The sequence below is a fragment of the Danio rerio genome, chromosome 7 (assembly GCF_052040795.2).
Source record: "Danio rerio strain M-AB ecotype USA chromosome 7, GRCz13ab, whole genome shotgun sequence".
NCBI classification, from domain to species: Eukaryota; Metazoa; Chordata; class Actinopteri; order Cypriniformes; family Danionidae; genus Danio; species Danio rerio.
The window spans coordinates 3,858,513-3,873,405 of NC_141027.1; the positions used below are offsets into that span (position 1 = coordinate 3,858,513).

The window sequence follows — 14,893 nt, forward strand, 5'->3', positions numbered from 1 at the left end:
TGATTTTTTTATCTTTGCCATGATGACAGAAAATAATATTAGACTAGATATTCTTCAGGATACTAGTCTTCAGCTTAAAGTGACATTTAAAGGCTTCACTAGGGTAATTAGGGTAAAGTTAGGATAATTATCCAAGTCATTTCAGTGGTTTGATTACAGTGGTCTGTTCTGTAGACAATCCAAATCAAATTTTGCTTTAAGGGGGCTAATAATATTGACCTTAATCACCTTAAAATGGCTTTAAAAACATTCAAAACTGCTTTCATTCTAGCCTAAATAAAACAAACAAGACTTTCTCCAGGTGACAAATATATAGACATAAAAACACTGAAAAAATGTTCGTCTTATTTAAAACTTTTGTCTCGTTTCCACTAAACATCTAAATATCTAAACATTCAATCAAGAAGCGTTTACTAGACAAGCAGTTGTAACGGGGAGACTGACACGGAGGGATCCATTTTGCAGTATTTATTAAGTCACACTTAAACATCAACACCTCGCACGGCTGTGCGAACATACAACATACAACTCAACGATGATTAGTAGATAACAGAGGCAGAGTGATTACCAGGCTTGAGTCAAGGGCAGGCAGCGTGATTCAGAGTCCGTGTTACAGGCTTTGGTCAAGGGCAGGCAGAAGACAGAGCAGAGTCGAGAAACGGGCTGAAGTGGTCAACGGGAGATCAGGCAGGATGGAACGCTCAGAAATGCTGGCCGGGGCTAAACAAGACTTCGCAATGAAGTGTGTGTGTGAGCTGCTTATATGTGGTACGTGGGTCATTAGTGAGATGGAGAACAGGTGTGCTGGGATCTGAGTGAACTGGATGACGTAATGGTTAGAAGTCCGGAGATGGTGACCTCTGCTGGTCAGCGAGGGGAATGACTGGGACCGAGTCGGTGACAGAGCCCCCCCCCAACGAACGGCTCCTGAAGTGAGGCAATTCGACGCCGGGGTCTTCCACGGGGGCGAGGGGCCGGCATCTCCGGATGTTGTGAGTGGAACTCTTCCAGTAGTGTGGTGTCGAGGATGTCCTTGCGGTTAATCCAAGATCTCTCCTCCGGGCCGTACCCCTCCCAATCAACGAGATATTGGAGTTGTCCACCCCGGCGTCTGGATCTCAGAATCTCGTGGATCTGGTAGGCCTCTTCACCATCGATCATAAGAGGCGGGGGACCCTGTTCACCGGCTGCCACCTCCCTATCCGTCTCGGCTGGACCAGCAGCAGGCTTGAGCAGAGAGACATGGAAAGTGGGGGAAATACGAAAATGATTAGGGAGTGTCAGTCTGAACGAAACAGGAGATATTTGTCTTTCAATCTGGAAAGGACCCACGTACCTGGGACTGAGCTTCTTGCAGGGCAGCTTGAGGCGTAAGTCGCGGGTGGAAAGCCATACCCATTGTCCTGGGGAATACATGGGACCAGGACGTCGGTGTCGATCGGCTTGTTCCTTGAAACGCCGTACGGCGTGAGAGAGGTGAGTGTGAGCTGCGTTCCAGACCTCTTCGCAGTTTTTGAACCAGGTATCCACCGCAGGGAGTTCAGAGGTCTCGCCGGACCAGGGAAAGAGAGGAGGTTGGAAGCCCAGCACGCATTGAAATGGGGTTAATCCAGTAGATGCCTTTCTGAGGGAGTTCTGAGCATATTCTGCCCACATCAAAAATTTGGCCCATTCGTTCTGGTTCGAATGACAGTACGTGCGGAGGAATCTGCCGATTTCTTGGTTCAAGCGCTCTGTCTGCCCGTTGGATTGGGGATGATAGCCGGATGTTAGGCTAACGTTGATTTAGAGGTTTTTAAAGAATGCTGACCAGAGTCGGGATGTAAACTGGGGACCTCTATCCGACACGATGTCTTCGGGGAGACCATAGTACCGGAACACACACTCGCAGAGTAACTCGGCCGTTTCCATGGCTGTAGGCAGTTTGGAGATGGGGATAAGGCGGCAGGATTTTGAAAATCGGTCCACTACTGTGAGGATGGTGGTTTTGCCCTGAGATAAAAATCGGTGATGAAATCTATAGCGATGTGTGACCAGGGGCGATGTGGCACCTCCAGGGGTTGGAGTAATCCAGCTGGACGGTGACGGGAGTGTTTGGACATCTGACAGGGTGAGCATTTATTGATGAAGTTGATGACATCTTGGTGTATGGATGACCACCAATAGCGGGATTGAATCATTTGTACGGTGGCTGTGCTGCCTGGGTGACCGGAACTGGGGTGGTCATGTACCTCGGAGATGAGTCTTTCTCGAAGTGACGGGGGAACAAAGATTTTATTCTCTGGACAGGGCTGCTGAGATGGATTATTCTCGGCGGCTTGAAGGATCTCCTGTTCGATATCCCACTGGATAGGAGCGACAATTAGAGGGTCTTTGATTATGGGTTCATCATGGAATTCAGAGGTCTCATCGTCTGAGAGGCGGGACAGAGCATCTGCTTTGATGTTTTTTGAGCCAGGGATATAGGTGACTTGGAAGTCAAATCGGGTGAAAAACAGCGCCCATCTTGCCTGTCTAGGATTCAGACGTTTACAGGACCGGATATATTCTAGGTTTTTGTGATCGGTGATGACGATGAAAGGGTGTTTTGCGCCCTCAAGCCAGTGTCTCCATTCTTCTAGCGCGGCTTTCATGGCGAGGAGTTCTCGGTTTCCCACATCGTAGTTCCGTTCAGCGGAGTTGAGCTTGCGAGAATAGAAGGCACAGGGATGGAGCTTCTTAGTCACTAGGGATCGTTGGGACAGGATGGCTCCAATTCCAGTGTTGGACGCGTCAATTTCGACTACAAAGGGTTGCTCAGGATCAGGATGACGCAGAATGGGTGCACTGGAGAAGCGAGTCTTTAGCTGGGTAAATGCTCGGACAGCGTCTGGGTTCCATTTAAGGCGAGCATTGTTGGCTTTTACCATGGCGGTCAGTGGGGCAGCGACTGAACTGAAGTTTCTTATGAAGCGCCTGTAGAAGTTAGCAAAGCCCAGAAATCGTTGTAGTTGTCTGATGGTTTCGGGTTGTGGCCATTGTGTCACGGAGTCGACCTTTTGCTGGTCCATGGCCACGCCTTCTGGACTGATAATGTAACCAAGGAATGAGATGCAGGTCTGGTGGAATTCGCACTTGGAGCTCTTTGCATACAGCTGGTTTTGAATGAGGCGTTTGAGCACTGCCCGGACATGCTGGATATGCTCAGATAGCGAATTGGAGTAGACCAGGATGTCGTCAATATACACTATGACCCACTTGTTGAGCATGTCTCTAAATATCTCATTTACGAATGCCTGGAACACGGAAGGACTGTTTGCTAGGCCGAAGGGCATAACGAGGTATTCGTAGTGGCCGTCAATTGTAGAGAACCCGGTTTTCCACTCGTCTCCCTGTCGTATGCGGATGAGATTATATGCACTACGGAGGTCCAACTTAGTGAAATACTGGGCGGATCGGAGTTGTTCAAGGGCGGCAGGAACCAATGGCAATGGGTAGCGGTATTTGACTGTGATCTCATTTAAGCCTCGGTAATCAATGCATGGGCGCAAGCTGCCATCCTTCTTCTTGACGAAGAAAAACCCTGCTGAAGCGGGTGAAGTAGATGGTCGAATAAAGCCCTTCTCTAGCTCCTCAGAGATGTAACTCTTCATAGCTTCAGTTTCAGGTTGTGAGAGAGGGAAGATGCGACCACGAGGGGGCGTGGTGCCGGGTAGCAGCTCAATGGCACAGTCATTTTCACGATGAGGAGGGAGCTTGGTAGCCTTCTGCTTATTAAATGCCTCAATTAAATCGTGATAAGCATCAGGAACATGACAGAGTTCAGAGTCTTCGGTCTTGTTAATTGTGTTGATCTGGACAGAGGAAACAGAGTGCAGACATTGGGTAAAGCATTGATTGCTCCATTTTATGATCTCACCAGTTCTCCAAGAGACTTGAGGGTCATGCTGTTGTAGCCATGGTAACCCAAGAATTACAGAGTGTTTAGGGGAGTTGATGGCAAGAAGGGAGATTTCCTCTTCATGGAGAGAGCCTGTTTGAAGTAAGACTGGCAGGGTCTGGAATTTTATACGTCCTTCTCCCAAAGGGCGCCCGTCTACAGCAGTGATGGCTATGGAGGAATCACAGGAGGTTAAAGGAATGGAGTGAGTGGTGGCAAACGTGTAATCAATAAAGTTACCAGCGTCTCCTGAATCGATCATGGCCATAGTCTCAATCTCATCTCCATCGTTTCTCAAAGTGACAGGCAGATTCACAACATTATTAGTGGTAGTGAACATAGTGGTTGCACTCACCGAGAGGGTTTTAGGGAGAGGCTTGTTGGGACATAAAACCTTCGTATGACCTGGAAGTCCGCAGTAAATGCACAGGTGATTTCTTCTCCGTCGTTCTCGCTCTTCTGGGTTCAGGCGGGTTCTACCCAATTGCATGGGTTCAGCGGAGGTTTCAGGGGATACAGGACTGGAAGCAATTGAGCATAGCGGATTGCGAGTGCGGAGGAGAGTGTCTAACCTTATGGAAAGTTCGATTAGTTGATCCAGTGTTTTTCCCTCGTCACGACATGCCATCTCTCGCTGCAATTCTGGTCTTAGAGCCTTTCTGTAGAGCGTGGCAAGCGGATCATCAGCCCAGCCAGTTTGCGCTGCCAGAGTGCGGAACTGCAGGGCGAACTCAGCCGCGGAGCGATCTCCCTGTTGGATGCACAATAGCTCCTCGCCAGCGTTACGACCACCCTCTGGATGATCGAACACAGTGCAGAAACGTTTGAGAAAGTCATTAAACGAGGGAAATATCGGGGTACTGTCTGGCCAAACTGCAGTAGCCCAGTCTAGCGCCTTCCCAGTGAGCAGGGAGCACACAAAAGCAATTTTCCCATTCTCGTCCTTAAACAGATGAGGCTGTTGGGCGATAAACAGTTTACATTGCAGTAGGAAGCCTTTACATTTTGCTGGGTTACCTGAGAACTTGTCAGGAAAAGCCAATCGAACTCCGGAAGTCATCGGGGGTTGTGCAACAACAAGTGGACTTGGAGAGTAGTTGGCGGTGGGTTGCGCAGTGGCAGCAGCTTGCAGGTTTTGTAGGGATTTCACCAGTTCGTCTGTTAACTGAGTTAGATGTGTTAGTTGTTGTTGGTGTGTTGACAATACCTGAGCTTGTGTTGTGACTTCGTGAGACAAAACCTGGATGGCTGCGGGATCCGTGTTGGGCGAAGTCTTCTGTAACGGGGAGACTGACACGGAGGGATCCATTTTGCAGTATTTATTAAGTCACACTTAAACATCAACACCTCGCACGGCTGTGCGAACATACAACATACAACTCAACGATGATTAGTAGATAACAGAGGCAGAGTGATTACCAGGCTTGAGTCAAGGGCAGGCAGCGTGATTCAGAGTCCGTGTTACAGGCTTTGGTCAAGGGCAGGCAGAAGACAGAGCAGAGTCGAGAAACGGGCTGAAGTGATCAACGGGAGATCAGGCAGGATGGAACGCTCAGAAATGCTGGCCGGGGCTAAACAAGACTTCGCAATGAAGTGTGTGTGTGAACTGCTTATATGTGGTATGTGGGTCATTAGTGAGATGGAGAACAGGTGTGCTGGGATCTGAGTGAACTGGATGACGTAATGGTTAGAAGTCCGGAGATGGTGACCTCTGCTGGTCAGCGAGGGGAATGACTGGGACCGAGTCGGTGACAGAAGTAAATGTGGTCTTATTATTTTTTAGAAATAATATGTCAAGATTAAGTGAGTTTTTTTCAAAATCTCTCTTTTTTTTATCATGCATTAGTAATTTACAAATACAGCACAAAACAAGCAACAAACAAAAGATAGACATTCACAAGACGCCAAAAACAGATTCATAAAAGCTTACAATAGACAGAGCTATTAAGTGAGTTTTTTCGCGGACATGGTATCAGGACCGTGACATCATCGACTTTCTCTTTCAGATTTAAAGGGCTAGCATTGCACCAGACCCCTTTAAGTGGTTTCGTTTGAAAGTGTAGAATCTATATTTTGTGCACATATGAATCACTTTGGTTTTTATTCTACTGTACAAAAGTTATTTACACTTAAATACACAGTATTTTGCATACCCGAGCTGGGTATTGAACATTGGTTCATTTTCATATTTTTCATGTGACACATGTACAAGTTATAGCTCAAATGAAAGCTCTTGCCAATGCTCGTATGATTCTAGCCTTCTTTTAACTGAATTATATTCACATATCAAACAGTTGTCGAATGAATCGCGGTGTTTCCATGGCGCAGAAGTGGAAACAATACATTTATGATCAATAAGCAGCCCCAGATAACACAGACACCTGTCATCTCTTACCTTATGCTGTGTGCTTCAGGGCCATTCTCCTCTGTTTTTGAGGTGATGTGCATAAGTAATCCTTTTATATGTCTGACGTGGTCCAAACACAGTGAATTATGTTTGATCAAACAAAAGAATAGTGAAATATGAAAACAATGATCGCTCCCTGTGGCTTGTACAGCACCTCTCAGCAGTTGGAATACAATAACTTTTGCAGATTAGGGTGGAGACCTTCAGATGAAGAGAGATGATCACAGACATGTGCAGGAACCACAAACATTAATTACAGCAAGCTAGACCACACAGAACCTAAAAGGTAAACTCTCAAACTTGAGTTTATTAAAAAAAAAATAGGTGTTTTTTTTTCGGTGTTGATTATAACACAGACAACATATACAGGTATTTTAAACTGGAGTTTAAAGGGCACATAGTTTCCCCTTTTTTATGATTTAATATTAATATTGTGGTTCTTCTGAGTGTGCCAGTTTGTGTGGTGCTTAACATGAAAATTAGTCTTGGCTTCCCGCCCAACGTAACAAGGGGGCTGAGCCAAACGCTCCCACGCTCTGTGCTTGCAACAGACAGGCTGACAGACAGAGAGAGAGAAGCTAAGCTACGATCAGCATTTAGCCGTACATGTACGACTCGGACACAGACCAAACAGAGAGTACAAAATCATTTGTGTCTTTGTATAGTTTTTACCCTAGTAGCAAAGAATTCTGGCCCAGATTTGGCAAAAAGCTGGCACAGCAGGCACTCATCCGGCACTGGCATACAGCATGTGGGCCAAACATGGCCCGGGTTTGGCAGAGATGTCACTGTTTTTTTAAGGCGGCACACAAGATTTGGGCCAGATGTAAAACGTAGTATTTGGCCCAGATTTAAAAATTTGATAAGTGGGCCATGTGAGTTTGGCCAGTCTTGACCCACATTTAAAATACACTAAAATCATTTTTGAGTAAAGAAAAAAAATTCTACCAATCAGGTCACTTTGAGAAAAAGCGTGCCCAGAATGTGCCTAAAGCGCATCACTCCATGGGTTTATCAATTTCATTGCAATCGTGACACACCACCCTGTCTGGCCCAGTTCAGGCCCAGTTATGAGTTATTAACTTGGCTGAGACTTGGCCCAGATATGGTTTGTGTTTGGCCCTTGTCTGGAAGCCAGATTTGGTCCAGTCATGTACCGTAATTCACTGCGGCATGTGGGCCAAGCAAAACCAGATTGTGTGGGCCAGAGCTGGGCCAGAGAAATTTTGCTATGTGGGTATAGTCTCGGTGTACAAGTGCCGAGCTTGTACACCGAGACTGATAACCACACACACTGAATTAACTTTGACTGAGGCACCGAATGCGCCGTGACACGGCACACAGGCTTCCACCAGGGCAAACACAACGGCACCGCGGCCGCCGAGCCGCCAACCCAAAGCACCCCGACAGAAACCCACACCCAGAACTCCGAAATGCACTGCGCCACGCAAAAGGTACAAGTAATAATTCTGATTAGAGCGATAAGGTGGAGAATATTGATCTTGTGTTGAGCCCAGTGAACCTTTCATCTAAAAATAGAGCAAGGGTGTTCCTTTAGTGATATCGCTTTGACTCATGCTGAAATTGGCGGACGTGAAACAAGAAACTGAGGATATGATCGTGACGCGAGGCTGTCAATCAATATTAGTGGGCGGGGGGACCGCACTCCTACGTAAAGTTGCGGTCAGTCTGAAATAGAGGTCTGCATTCCCGCGGCTGTCCCGCGGGCGCCGCGGGACCCGACCAGATTTCTGCGGCGCGGGAATAAATTTACGAATAAATCGCTATGCGAATAAAAGAGAGGGAGCTTTGCCTGTGTGTGTGCTTGGTGCTCGTGTATGTTAGTGCGCGCGCGAATGAGAGAAAGAGTTTTCCCAGATAGCAAAATACACTCGGGCCAGTTCCGGCTAGATTCTCGCCTGCCGGAGACTTACCACTCGGCCCGGCTCCGGCTGCCGGACTCGGGCTGGATGCTTGTGGACTCACTGCCCGATTCCGGCCCGAATCAACCGTAAACGAGCCGACGCTGCCGCATCCACGCCGGAATCGGCCCAAGAATAATGTGCGCTGCGGCCCGGAGCTGGCGCGACTCAGTATTTATATACCTTTATATAAAACCTTTTGGTATTCCATTGGTACTTGATACATGGTATTACAACACTTTGAGTTGATATAACAGCAAACGCCTGTGTGTCTGCTTGGTGCTTGTGTGTGTGTTAGTGGGCGCGCGCGTATGAGAGAGAGAGAGCTTTGTCTCTGTGTGTGTGTGTGTGTGTGTGTGCTTGGTGCTGTGTGTGTGTGTGTGTGTTTATACAGACAGCTTGGCTGTCTGGATTGTATAGCTGGGTGATTTTTGGTTTTGTTCTCCCCCGCTCTTTAGCGGGATCGGGCGCGGCGGGCAGAAAACGGGGCGGGTCGGGCTGCGGGACAACAAATTCTTAATAAAAGCGGGAGCGGTCGGGTTCGGGCTAAAACCTGGAGGGTGCGGGCGGGAGCGGGATTCATAATTTAATCCCGCGCAGATCTTTAGTCTGAAAACCGCTCTAACTGTGTAATATCTCAGCACTTTATCACATCCTCCAACCCACCAGGGGGCGCACATATTGCCCTATACTCCTCAACATTAGATGGCAGTAGTGACTCTTGTTCCTCTAAACTCTCCTGTAATCAGCGTAATCACCACCACCTGTTCTTTGCTCTTTATAGGACTGCTTTGTATCCTGCTCTATGTTCAGTCCTGAACCCAACCTCTTGCTGTCTCGTCCAGTTTCCAGTTAAGTTGTTCTCAAGACTTTTTTGCTTGCTATTTTGCTGTTTGATTGTTATGAGACCCTCGTGTCTATTTTATTTTGTATGTATTTTCAGGAAGCTCGGCTTTCCTATTTTTGTTGTACTTTTTCAACCCTGGCTGTAGAGAGATATTATCTCTCCTTTTTGTCAAATTCACCTCAGTAAAGACTATATTATTTTCTTGAAATTCATTAGTTGTGGACTAACTTTGTTCCTCCTCTGCTCTTGGGCCACCAGTTGCTGACTTAGCTCATCTAGCAAGAACTACTGCTAACCACACCGTAGACTCGAGTTCGATCCCCACTCAGATCATTATGAACTGGTCCACCATTTTTATGTTGTTAAATTGAAAAAAAAAAAAAAAGGACTGTGAGTGTTTATATCACAATATGACAGTATATACACTATATATACACGCATGACTGTCCAAACAGCTTGAAAAGTAGATTATTTCACCATAGGTGCCCTTTAAGAGGTTTTAAACAAGCAAAATAAAAGTTTTTCAAATCAAAAACAAGATTATTCTTCTCACCACTGGCAGATTATTTTGCTTATTTTAAGGAGAAACTCACTTGTTTTTGACATAATCTGAAAACAAGACAATGCTTTTGCTTGTCTATGGAAAATGCTTCTTGATTTAAGAATTTTAGGATATTTAGACTAGAAACAAGACGCTTTAAACAGCACATCACAGGGTTTTTTTTTTGTTGTATATTTTCGCCCCGAACACTTGACCGTTAAATAAAATAGCATCTCCCATGGGGCTCAGTTTGTTTGTTTGTAAGCCCGGGGGGAAGTGATTTGTATTGCAGGTCTGGATGTTGTCCTTAATTGTGTTTAATGAGGTTTAATTAGCTTTGGAGAGGGCAATCCCAGACTTCAGTCAGAAGGAAAGACCTCTGATTATAATCAGCGAGGCATTATTCACATTCAGCACTTTATGATGTGACTCAGAGCTCCTGCTGGGCTAAATGTGTGTATTCAATAAAGCCATTCGCACTCCAGCAGCGAGACAATTCTTGCTTTCTTTCATCAAAACTTGGTCCTTGTGCAGGAAGCTCCTAAAATAAATGCAAATTTTCAGTTTGTCCAATAAAATGCCACAGATTATTACAAAGTATGATTAATTTGACTGGCTATATGTTTAATCAATGTTCACATTTCAGTTTGGGGACCAATTTACTTCATTAACTAACTATTAAAGAGATAATTTGCCCAAAAAATATAAATTCTCACTATTTACTCTCCAAAAAAAGGAAAAGCTGAAAACCTGTGACCATGTTATGGAAGCCAATGATGCAGGTTTCCAGCGTTCTCCAAAATATCTTCATTTGTGTTCATCTCTAACAGTTTGAAACAAGTAAAACGTAATCAGCTACTAAACGATGACAAAAACTGTACATTTTTGGGTGAACTGTCCCTTTAATTACGACTTTCGCCTCAAATAAATGTCTAATTAACTGATTATTAGTAATTGTTTTAAAACTGAAGAGTGGAATATTGGATCAAGAAATCAAAATATGGTCATGCAGGTAATAAAAAGCCAACCCAGCGGACACACAATGTCATGTTAGGTTAGATGTAGATTTATATGCCGAGCTAATGTGTTTCCCATACTGATAAACTTCCTTTACAGTTCCTTTTACAGCATCGATGTTGTAATGTAATTCAAATACCATCAGTTAAACGGACTTTGGCGTTAATTTAGGCCCCTTTTACACTAGTGCGTTTTAGTTTTAAAAAGGCGTTTTAGATCAAAAATGATCTGCGCCCACACTAGCGTTTTGTAACGGTGGCCCTTTCTTAAACCCCAAGTAGGTAATATTTAGCTTTTTGTTCGGGTGCCAGACAGAATAAATCCGTCAATATATTACAAATTTAACTTTAACCCAGATAGCAATAAGCCACCGACTACAAACTATACTAAACATAACACACAAAAATACACAAAAATTTTACACAAATTCACCAATTGAGTATGCATAGAAATATTTATTTTTCTATCACTGAAATATCACTACCAATAGATCGCTCAAAAGCACAATTGAAAATAAACAGCTTTATGAAAACATCACGATCAATTTATACCACACTCACAGAAGAATTTATCCACTGCAATCACAACCATAATCAGTATTTGCTAAGTGAAAGACAGCACTGAGCATTTCATCAATATACAAGAACAAACCCCATGGAAGTTACACCCCTCACAATCATTGGCTCTCTAGCCATTCAAAGGTAAACCACATATAAAAACACCCAGCGTTTCTGAACATATCTGTCCACACTACGCCACCAAAAACGCATATCACGTGACCATTCGCGCACTCTGGGCATGCGCTTTCTAGTATAAACTAGTGCTGTCAATCAATAAAAAAAAAAAACGAATTATCGCGCTTTTTAAAAAAAAAAATTATCGCGATTAATCACATTTAAAAGACTGAAACTTGTAATTTTGGCTATTTGAGTGTAAAATTAATGTAAATGCAAGACAAATACTATTTAAATTCAAAATATAACTGTTTATTAGAATTAAAATTCTAAATATAATTGTTTGATAGAATTTTGGTTTAACTTGTAACACAGATTTCTTCATGTAAACAACATACTAGGGATGTAACGGTATCAGAATTTCACGGTACGGTAATACCTCGGTATGAATGTCACGGTACGGTATTTATTGAATCATTTACCGGAAAAAACAAAACTTATGAAAATACTCCAAAAAAGTGCCAAAAGTGTCAATGACATACAAATTAGCCATCTATCTGTAAGCTTTGAAACAGGAACTTCAATTTTAATAACAAAAAAGTTTCAATTTAGTATTGTTGAAAACTCATCACATTCAACATTTAATCACTCACTCACTTAGATAGAGATGGGTTTAAAGGAAAATTATCATATAAATATAATCTGGTAAAAGCTGGTATCTCTGGGCATTTACAATGTCCAACAACACCGCGACAACACCACTATTCAGTACGCGCGCGGCGACAACACCCGCTTTAGAGTTTTCCAGCTCTTTTTAATCCCCGCTTCTAGCAGCACACTCCATTTCCGCATTACTGGATCTGTAGCGACAACAGACCGCAAGGGATGATGGTCAAGCATGGGCTGATGGGAATTGTCGTTTCCGCTACCTCCCGTTCGCTTCATTCGCCTGAGCAAATTTTCTCAGAAGACCTATAGTTTTACCGAGTCATGCGACTACGGTAATATCGAAAAAAATTTATATTGCGGTATGACGGTATTTACAATACCGTTACATCCCTACAACATGCCCACAATAAACCATCAAGATCCTGGCTTCACAGCCACATTTATTACAGAAATTAAAACACAGGCATGTTAATGACATTTAAATTTCAAAACAATCAATGCCAATAAAGAAAACATTGATTTCCATGTTGGATTCTAAGTGGACTGCAAAAAATGCCAAAATACAGATATTGCAGATATGGAAAATTATAATCATCATAATAAAGTATAGAAAATCTGTGCATGCCCTTGAATAGGTTTACCAACTCCCATTCTATAAAAGCACAAAAGCCATATATAGGAAATAACGAGAGTTGACAAATTAAAAAACTACTTTATTATTTATTTATTATTAAAATAAAATTATAATCCACACTGGAAATGTGGGTGCCTGTGTGTTTTGAGGGTGCCTAGAATATAATGAGCATAACAAAAACTACCTGCTGACGCACAAAGTTAATATTGATTAATAAAATAAAGATAAATAATAAAAGCAATGTGTCAGAGACCCTTAAAAACATGTTTAACTCAACAATGAAACATCAAACGTAGCTAACAGCTTTTACATTGTCAATCAAATGAACTTAAACAATTAAAAAATGCAACAAATATTAGTTTGGGCAGAACTACAAAACTAAATGTAAGAAAAGTTGCTTAAGTTGCACACTAGTTTGATCATGTATAAATATCATTATATAAACAATATTGTATAATTATTATTGTCACTATAAGCCTACATCATGCTGACGATCAAAAACACAATGTCATGATATCTCCTGCGCTTGTCTTCTGGCCAAGTGCATCTTAAAATACAGGACTGACACTCCTCAGAGCTTGAGAAGCAGACATTCTTTATCATTTGTAAAATAAAGACTTGCAGGTTCAGGAAACAGCATTATAGGAGGAAGTTGCTGCAGCCGTGGTGCAGATTAAAAGTTTAAAAAGTATATTTATATGGACAGATAGGTAACTAGATAGAACAGACAGGAGTATATTGATCTGTGCCCCGCTGCAGAGTGCAGACGCAAAAGTCTGCTCTCCCGCGCCGCGGACCCGCGCGTAAGAAACAGGCGGGACTCTCGGCTATTTTGACAAATACACACCTGCGTTACACAGAGCCCAACATGGAAGTTTGTGATTGGGTCAGCACAATGTCAATACAGAAAAGAACCAATGGGCTACAGATTATAGCTGCGTCCCAAATCGCATACTTATGCACTATTCTACACCATTTTGTAGTATAAATAGTGTAAGTAGTGTGTTCACACTGAAAACTCTTAAAATAATAAGTGCACTTTAATAACCCGGATGATGCACTCATTCAGCCGCTAAATGAAGTGTGTAATGATGGACACTTCACGCACTCAACGACCGCAGGTTTGCTCACGTAGCGGAAGGGGCGGAGCTATCGGACGCACATGTTGGATAACTTTATTTATTTTGGATGGAGAAAGCTAAATTCTCCTACGAGAGTGATTATAGCGCCTCCTGATGGTGAATGCGGCATTACTCACGGCAGGTATTATTTGATAATTTGGTCCTTTATTTCACTGATTTGGCAACCGTCAAACGTCATCAGGGAAACGGTTTGAATTTCCGTTTAGTAAAAAAAACATTAGTGTGCCATTTGGGACAACACTACATACATATACTATCCTGTTGAGTGTGTAAGTGCATAAGTACATAGTGCATGAGTGCATAGTGTATAGTGTGCCATTTGGGACGCAGCTTATGTCACATGGGCCGCTCTGTCCGGAAAAGAAACATCTTACTTTCAGAGCGTGACAGACAGCTCACAGCACCGTCAATCACTGAGGCAGAAAAACATGACAGTCTGCTGAGTGTTTTATGAGCGGATCAGATCATAAGAAGATGATCAGCCCAGCCCAAAAAGTACATCGAAACAGCGGGAAACTGCGCGGCGTCTGCCCCTGGCCACAACAGAAAAAAAAAAAGCACTAGTATAAACAGGAAGCATGCGTCTCGCTCGGCATTTGGTTATTGTTAGCAACAAATGCCGGTTGAACAATAAACGCGATGGCAAAGAAAGCAAGAGAGGTATTTTTGTGGACAGACGTGGACAGAGTTTTTACTAAACGTAACAAATGAATAACTGCACAATGGCGCCTAAAACAGACAATAGTGCAAACAACGCTCCCATTTCTGTGCCCATGTTGCTGTTTACAGTGTAGGCTGGTCTGCTGTCTTCCGGTAGCGTTAACGCCATGTGTTATAGTCATGTGATAGGGGCTTGACGAATAAGGGAAGGATACGCAAGGACACAAAAGCCCCAATCAGGTAGCGAATGTCGGCAACCCCGCCTCCGTTTTCAGATGTCTCCGTTTTCCCCCATCCACACTGAGACGGAGCAGCAGCGTTTTAGGATGAAAACGGTCTCTAAAGCGTTTTCGAAACGCTTTGTTTTCGGCGCTCGAAAACTCAGACGTAGTGTGGACGGATGGCGTAACCGTAGCAAAACTTATGGGGTTTCAAACTAAGGCCTCGTTTACACTAATGCG

The 14,893-nt window shown here is 43.7% G+C and overlaps 1 long non-coding RNA gene across 1 annotated transcript in view; it reads right to left on the reverse strand.

The window, feature by feature from the left end:
• LOC147842925 (uncharacterized) overlaps positions 1–14,893 on the reverse strand; it is a 959,952-nt gene that overhangs the window by 601,048 nt on the left and 344,011 nt on the right. The gene's annotated exons all lie outside the window — the stretch shown is intronic.